This window comes from Pongo abelii, chromosome 3, assembly GCF_028885655.2.
Source record: "Pongo abelii isolate AG06213 chromosome 3, NHGRI_mPonAbe1-v2.0_pri, whole genome shotgun sequence".
NCBI lineage: Eukaryota > Metazoa > Chordata > Mammalia > Primates > Hominidae > Pongo > Pongo abelii.
The window spans coordinates 125,352,867-125,360,520 of record NC_071988.2 but is presented as its reverse complement, the minus strand read 5'-3'; positions in this window follow the sequence as shown (position 1 = coordinate 125,360,520).

Genomic DNA, 7,654 nt, shown 5'->3' with positions numbered 1-7,654 from the left:
AGAAATCTTATAGAGAGAAGAAATTGAGACCTGATGATACTTTCATTTTTGCCTAAAATTGCAGAGCAAGTTTATGCCTGAACTGAGAACTGGAAACTGCTCAACCCAGGGAGCTACTTACTTTCTACTACAAAACTCTAAAGACCATTTAAACAAAAGCTACAGGAAAGGCTTCTACTATCACCCTCACTTTATTGATATGCTAATCTGTCATTAAATATTTTCTACTTTCTGTTTATTTTGTTTCCAATTTATTAGAAATCACTGCCAGGATTTGTACCCAGTAGCAGCAGAAGAAATAATAAACTAATGGAGTTGTTGCCTAAATATTAATTTTTAAATTAGTCATTCTGAACACCAAACATCAGCTTAATTCATGATATATTAGAAGTGTTAGGAGTTTGGTTAACCCAATCACATTTATCCTGACCCTAAATTTATCAGCTATGGGGAGAGTAAGAATGTCAATATGCAACTTACATTGGTATTGTTTCCTACCATGTTCCTGACTTGCTGGCATGAGAGTTAATAAAAATATTCCATACTTTATGTAACAGTCTCTTGAGGTCTTAAACAAAGAATGAATAATAACTTACACTTAATGAAATATATGGCTGAGAATAAAGTGAAACAGGCATTAAAACACACGGCCGGTAGGCACACAAATCGTTAAGTTTTCTGGAAAGCAATTTAAGAATTCTTACCAGGATTTTCAGAGGTGCTCAGATCTCCGACTCAGAATTCTGTGAATAATAGTTCAACCTAAGGAAAGAACAAGAAAAAAGACAAGGGTTTATGTATAAATATCTTCATCTCAAAATAATTTACAATAGAAGAAAATAAGCATGCAATAGCTGCAAAATAAGTATTCAATTTTAAGTAAGTTGATAATAAAAAGAATAAAACAAGGAAATGAAATAAACTAGATAGGATTACACAAAAACATATGTGTAGGTGTGGAAACATGTAAGAAAACATTACTGTGATTTGTAATGTTAACACATTTTTGAAGGGGAACAACCAAACTAAATAAATTTTCAGTGTAGAAATACTTCAGAACAAAGATTCTGGGAACTTCTTTGTAACAAAACTTGAATTTTTTTTCTCAATAGTTTTGGGGATACAGGTGGTTTTTAGTTACATGCATAAGTTCTTTAGTGGTGATTTCTGAGATTTCGGTGCAACTGTTACCCAAGCAATGTACACTTTATCCAATATATAGTATTTTATCCTTCACCCACCTTTTAACCTTCCCCGGCGAGTCCTCTAAGTCCACTATATCATTCCTGTCCCTTTACGCCCTCACAGCTTAGCTCCCACTTATAAGTGAGAACCTATGATATTTGGTTTTCCATTCCTGAGTTGCTTCACTTAAAATAATGGCCTCCAGCTTTATCCAAGTTGCTGCAAGAGACATTGTTTTGTTCCTTTTTATGGCTGAATAGTATTCCATGGTGTATATATATACCACATTTTCTTTATCCACTCATTGATTAATGGACACTTAAGTTGTATCCATATCTTCTCAAGTGCAAATTCTGCTCCTCTAAACGTGTGTGTATGCATATTTTTCATATAATGACTTCTTTTTCTTTGGGTAGATACCTAGTAGTGGAATTCCTGGTCATTTTGAGTTATAAATGAGTAGAATAAAAGTTCTACTTTTATTTGTTTAAGGGATCTCCAGACAGATTTAGTGGTTACACTAGTTTACATTCCCACCAGCAGTATAAAAGTGTTCTCTTTTCACCAAATCCATGCCAACATCTATCTATCTATCTATTATTATTATTATTATTATTATTATTATTATTATTGCCATTCTTGAAGGAGTAAGGTGGTATTTCATTGTGGTTTTAATTTGCATTTCCCTGATGATTAGTGATATTGAACATTTTTTTCATGTCTGTTGGCTTTTTGTATATATCTGCTTTTGAAAAATGTCTATTCATGTCCTTTGCCCAATTTTTTAAAGTTATACTTTAAGTTCTGGGATACATGTGCAGAATGTGCAGGTTTGTTACATAGGTATACACGTGCCATGGTGGTTTGCTGCACCCATCAACTCATCATCTACATTAGGTATTTCTTCTAATGCTATCCCTCCCCTAGTCCCCCAACCCTGACAGGCCCTGGTGTGTGATATTCCCTTCCTGTGTCTGTGTGTTCTCATTGTTCAACTCCCACTTATGAGTGAGAACATGTGGTGTTTGGTTTTCTGTTCCTGTGTTAGTTTGCTGAGAATGATGGTTTCCAGCTTCATCCATATCCCTGCAAAGGACACGAACTCATCCTTTTTTATGGCTGCATAGTATTCCATGGTGTATATGCACCATATTTTCTTTATCCAGTCCATCATTGATGGACATTTGGGTTGGTTCCAAGTCTTTGCTATTGTGAACAATCCTGCAATAAACATACGTGTGAATGTGTCTTTATAGCAGAATGATTTACAATCCTTTGGGTATATACCCAGCAATGGGATGGCTGGGTCAAATGATATTTCTGGTTCTAGATCCTTGAGGAATTGCCACACTGTCTTCCACAATGGTTGAACTAATTTACACTCCCACCAACAGTATAAAAACGTTTCTATTTCTCTATATCCTCTCCAGCATCTTTTGTTTCCTTACTTTTTAATGATCGCCATTCTATCTGGCATCAGATGCTATCTCATTGTGGTTTTGATTTGCATTTCTCTAATGACCAGTGATGATGAGCTTTTGTTCATGTTTGTTGATCACATAAATGTCTTCTTTTGAGAAGTATCTTTTCATATCCTTTGCCCACTTTTTGAATGGAGTTTTTTGTTTTTTTCTTGAAAATCTGTTTAAGTTCCTTGCAGATTCTGGATATTAGCCCTTTGTCAGATGGATAGATTGCAAAAATTTTCTCCCATTCTATAGGTTGCCTGTTCACTCTGATGATAGTTTCTTTTGCTGTGCAGCAAGAATAATTATTTCCATATAGGCTTTTTGGATTGTCTTTGATGGAACTCTGTTCCTCAAGGAATCTCAGATAAAAACCTTTTAAAGCCCAGCCCAGCCATAGGCTTGCATCCTCAAATACCTGTGAGTTGGGCGATCCTTTTCTCTTAAGGTCCCAAGATGAACTTGGAGCTCCTGGACCTGTTAGAAAGTGGCATTCTTTACTGACTACAGGTTAGGAACCCTGTGCAGGGACTGTGTTGACAAGGTATGAGGTCAGTTCTCCTGACAGGGTTTTTATTGGCTCTTCAAGTCAAGATTGACTCCTTAGAAGGAAGCATACCCTTCCAGTCAAAGCCTTGATAAATTAACAGTTTTTCCAATTGTGTCCTGTTGAAAAAGTGAAATGGATTTTTATTGCACTGATGCAAACAACTACATTGCCATAAGTTAAGAGTACTCACAGATAGTTTCCAAATCCTAGAGGATCCAGGCAGAGAGAAACAAACATGCTCCAAATTTTGTTCACAGGAATATATGTTACTCAATTATTAAAGGCTGTAAAAAGTTCAAAATAAGTTTCCTTAACTCTGAAAAACAAAACAAGGATCAGAAATATTCCAAGCAAAAGTCAAAAAGTTTGCTTTAACTTTCTGAGTGTAGTCCATTTAGTTAACTCTTGTTTTGCTTGACACTTATGAACATTTCAGTTCTTCATGAGTCCTGTACGTTTTTTTCTCTATTACAATTTACAATCTTGAAAGCTATTGGAAACCTGCATTTGAGAACACCTGCTAAAGCCTTATAGCTTGATTATAACGCATCTATTGGGAAGGAACAAAGGAAGACAACAATTGTCTGTGAGTGACAAAATTTCCAGGGTAGTTATACTTAAAAACACAACTGACAAAGAAGTCCAGTTATCTCTGTGGTTTACAATAACTTTACCCTTAATTATGATTGATAGCGTATATTCAGACATTAGAATTTTAGAAATCCCATACAATTTTGGAACATATATTAGTATTATTCAATAAAATATAACTTAAAGAAGATTAGACATCATTTTGGCAATCTTATGCAACTGAAAATGTCAAACAATCTGGTTCACCTCTTTTCTGAATGTTTCAGGCGTCCTCTGAACCATCCAGAAAACCAGGCATTAGGAAAGACAATTTTGAAACTTGACACTTGCATTTGGGACACTTGTTAAATGTTAGAGGTTTAAAACACTTGATGTTATGAAATAGAATTTCAAATTGCCACAAATTATTTATTTTCCCAAAAATGACTCAAAAGGCAAAAATCTTTTATTAGCCTTTACTATTACATGAAAATCCTGTTCAAAGTCAAATTTACCTTTGCATTGGTATATTAATGTTAACCCCAATTTATTTAAATGAAACCTTATAGACAATTCTATCTAATCTTAACCAATTTCACCATGAGGTAAAATCTTTGCAAACCTTTTATAACTCTTTTGCCAAAGGGCAGATTAGCATCTTAAGACAACCTTGCTGTGCTTTTATTTCAATGCGCAATTTATGAAAAGACGATAGAATACCCTTTTGAATTTAGTTAATGTTACATATTTTTGCAAGATTAATTTTTACAGTCTTTCCACAACTAACTTAAGTGTTTAGCTTTATCTTATTAAATTTAAGATAATTCCTTATCCCTGTGCAAAATTTACACTTCCTTGCTTTCTTATAATCTTTTACTAAAAAAACACATTTTACTGTTTTTATAAACCTTGCATGTAACATGGTTTGGTGATCTCTAATACATTTTGCACTGTTAACTCAGCAACTTTTACTTTTCGTGAAAAACCTAGTTAGTAAGCAATTTTAATTATGTACCAGATGTGGAGCCTAGGACCAAGAGAGAAGTGCAGATAAAGTCTGACTTTTCCCAGCTTCTAACTCCACGTGTCCCAGGCCTTACCTGTCTGTAAAGCAGGCAATATACAACCTTGGAACATTTAGCAAACCTAGTATCTAAGTTGTATGATTTAGATCATCTATTTGCATTTTGATGACACTTTACTTTTATTACATTTTACCAATAATCCTTAAGACTATTTTTATTCCTTAAAGATTAAAGTCACATGAACTAAAACATATTTTATTTAAGTGCTTATTTTCTTTTAAGCCAATCAATTAGAGATCTTTTTGTAGACATTACACAAAACATATATATAGCAACACAGACAGAAGGTTCATCACTCATAAGATTTTTTATTTGCCAGTTTCTTAATTGGATTACTGGCTTCAGGATGGAGCCTTTGGAGGAGGAGGGCCAGCAGAATGCATTTTTAGGGCCTGAGAAGCAGGCACAGCTGAAGACAAAGACAGATCCCTAAAATTAAGGGTGCCATTTTATACTGAATTTTGGATCCTCAAAGGGAGGGAGATACTATGGAAGAAGACAGTACAGTGCTTCTATCATGCATTTCATTGCAAGGAAACCCAAAGCCAATCAGCTTATTTTGTAATCAGCCCATCTTCCATGGGAGTCTTATCTCTCGGTGGTGGGGGGAGGAATGTTTTCATGTCTTTCAGGTGGCTAAGAGCATGCTTCTCTGATTTATAATTACTATTAGCCATCCCTTAAAGTGTATTTTCTACCTGGTTATTAGGCTCCAAAGCTGTCTCCTAATATGAATTTGATACCCCCAAAACTCAAAACTGTCAGATAACACAATGTAAAACAGAACAGAGCCTTTGATTTTGAGAGGAAATTATCTGCTTTTCATTCTTGGGGTTTCATGAGGAAAATGGAGAGTTTTTTTTCCCAAAACAGTGTCTGTGGTGTCTCCCCTGTTTTTCACAAGGAGTCCCATGCTACCAGAAATTATCTTAGGTCTTAGGGCCTCTCATGTGTGCATTAAGAGTGGCAAGACAATAATTCAGTTGACTGAGAAGAAAAAAAATCTTTTTTCAGAAAAACAAGATCCAAGAACAGAAAAACATAAAGGCTTTTTAAATATACTTATAACTTGAATATCCACTTAATTAAGCTGAGCACTCTCTAAGAAAATCCTTTTAAATCCCTTGTTACTTGATGTTAGCCATGCCAAGCAGTTAAGATTCTCAGCTTTCGAACTCTACAAAAAGTAACCTCATAGGTGAAACCAACAAGCCTTAATTAGGTTATGACTTAACTGCTAGTGTACGAGGTATTTTCAAAGGGATGATAAGCAGCTTTTGAAACTGTCATTGGAAAACTGTGACCAAGAAAGTGAAAGGGATCTGACTCAAACAACTCTGTTTTGTTTCCAGCCCCAAAGCTGTCCTTGCTTATCCATGGGTGTAGGCCAAACCAACTTTGAGAGGAGCCTGGTTCAGTTAATAGTCTAAAACAAAGATAATAACAGCCCCTTCTTAATATATACTTCCCTCTTGCCTGGGCACCAGACCAAGAAATTAGCCATAAGATTAGAAGCCATGGCCTAGGAGTCACACAGCTGGAAGCTACAAGATTTTGACCCTACCTAAACTGCTCTCAAGATCAGTGCTTAAGATATTTTGTAAACCCTGCCCTTGATGGATCAGCTGGCACCACCCAGATTGATAAACTGGCTCATCTGATTTTGTGGTACCCACCCAGTAACTGACTTAGCACAAGGAGACAGCCACCATTGTAAAAGGGCAGAGACTAAAACAAAGTATTGCCAAGTGGTTACAGGTCATGTTGCCAAGGACCTGAAACAAGATGGAGGCCTGTAGCCATGTTTGTTACTGACCATTTTGTTTGACTGGCTTGAACAGCAGGCTTATGGGGTCCTGAGCCTGCATTCTAATCTAAATTACCCTTTCTTTTGACAAAACCATACAGAAAGACACACAAGGCATGCCGTATTGGCTACAGCTTAAGACCAACCTCACAAATCTTTTTCATTAATTAAAACTTTACGGGGAATATAAACAATGATCCTTATTATCCCTTTTGCCAGTTTGCATAGAGAGAGGGAAGCCAAAAGCTTGACTGGTTAAAAAAAAAAAAAAAAAAAAATCTTTCACTCTTTTGCTTGCATGTCAGGCTTCTAGGTTTGGGAGAGAGAAACCAAAAGCTTGACTGGTTAAAACAAACAACAAAAAAAAAATTTAGTCTTTTGTTGTCATGTCAGGCTTCTAGGTTCCCTTACCCCTAGCTCAACTATAAGCCAAGCATTTTATTTTTTATTTATTTATTTTTTTTTGAGACAGTTTTGCTCTTGTTGCCCAGGCTGGAGTGCAGTGGCATGGTCTCGGCTCACTGCAACATTTGCCTCCCCAGTTCAAGCGATTCTCCTGCCTCAGCCTCCCTGGTAGTTGGGATTACAGGCACCTGCCACCACGCCCAGCTAATTTTTTGTATTTTTAGTAAAGACAGGGTTTCACCATGTTGGCCAGGCTGGTTTTGAACTTCTGGCCTTAAGCAATCCACCAGTCTCGGCCTCCCAAAATGCTAGGATTATAGGCGTGAGCCACCACATCCAGCCTAAGCCATGCATTTTAAGGTTCAGGGAAATTAACTTTTCCCAGGTTGGAAGAACATTATAAAAGTGCCATTTTAAACTGTTAAAAAAGGAAAAACACCATAGAACATACTGGGTGTTCCAATTAGCGTTGTCAAGAGGTACTGCCTTTCTTCCTATTGAAAATGGTGTTTCCCATATTTCTTTGCCTTCCCTATTTTCTCTCTTACCTTTTGGCCTACTATAGGAGACACAGTGCTCATCTCTG